This window comes from Buceros rhinoceros, unplaced genomic scaffold (assembly GCF_000710305.1).
Source record: "Buceros rhinoceros silvestris isolate BGI_N320 unplaced genomic scaffold, ASM71030v1 scaffold30685, whole genome shotgun sequence".
Classification (NCBI taxonomy): Eukaryota; Metazoa; Chordata; class Aves; order Bucerotiformes; family Bucerotidae; genus Buceros; species Buceros rhinoceros.
The window spans coordinates 15,140-15,516 of NW_010413904.1; the positions used below are offsets into that span (position 1 = coordinate 15,140).

At 45.4% G+C, this 377-nt stretch overlaps 1 protein-coding gene across 1 annotated transcript in view; it reads left to right on the top strand.

The window, feature by feature from the left end:
- Positions 1-377, top strand: part of LOC104494131 (mortality factor 4-like protein 1) — a 17,019-nt gene that overhangs the window by 13,041 nt on the left and 3,601 nt on the right.

The window sequence follows — 377 nt, forward strand, 5'->3', positions numbered from 1 at the left end:
TTGGAGCCATCTAAAGCTTCCCAATACGCTAAATCAACCTTTGCTTTCCGTTTCAAAAGCATGAATTTAAAGCGTATGGATGAATCATGACCTGTTTCTTGTGTGAAACTGCTACTAAAATGGGCAAGCAGCACAGAAAACAATCCCGTTGAAAATCGTTTGTTCTGACAGGCTGCAGTTGCCTGCTTGAACTTACTGCTGCTGCCAGGTATTGCAGTCCCAGACACGCACAAGTCTTGTTCAGGGCCTGTGTGCATGAGGCTGACTTACAAATCTGAACCTCACTTCTGCAGTTAAAGGTGCTCAAGCACCTGTATGTGTTATGCTGAGTCCAATTCTGGAGAATTAGGGCTATTCCCCCCCCACACACAAAACCT